The following is a 562-nucleotide window of genomic DNA, read 5'->3' as shown; positions in this document are numbered from 1 at the left end:
TGACCTATTCACCTGTTTACCTGAAAATCAAGGAAGGGAAAAATCACTTGGTGGCTGAGCACTTGTGGAGACATGTGTGTTTATAGATACATTTCTCAAAAGAATACTGCAATAAGCATAACATTTTGCTGGTGGCATGGGTCAAACATCACATGTTATTAGGTACATTTTATTTTTTAATCTCAAAGAATGGTTAGCAATAATCTAGAAAGTAGCAGGAGTTTTGGGTAAAAGATATATTGCAATTGCAGTGAGATTGCTTTTTTTTTCATCCATGAAGTAGGTTTATGTTAGCTAATCATCAGTAATGTAACTTGCAAAGATTTCTTTTGAATATAGGGTGTGAAATTTGAGAGTAAGATATATATACTTGTAAATGTCATATGTTTCTAGTCAATATTCAAAGCAAATTTTCAAGTGCAATACAAAAATACATGGTAAAAAAACTTCTTTAGTTAATTGAAAACTTTTGTTGCCTAACTTTGTCATTAATCCTCTAATGTTCTTTTGCTTAACCTTTTTAATTTTTAAAATCTATTATTATTGTAATTTAACAGTATAT

The sequence above is a fragment of the Penaeus monodon genome, chromosome 23 (assembly GCF_015228065.2).
Source record: "Penaeus monodon isolate SGIC_2016 chromosome 23, NSTDA_Pmon_1, whole genome shotgun sequence".
Classification (NCBI taxonomy): Eukaryota; Metazoa; Arthropoda; class Malacostraca; order Decapoda; family Penaeidae; genus Penaeus; species Penaeus monodon.
The sequence above is the reverse complement of the archived record's forward strand: the minus strand, read 5'-3'. Positions refer to the sequence as shown.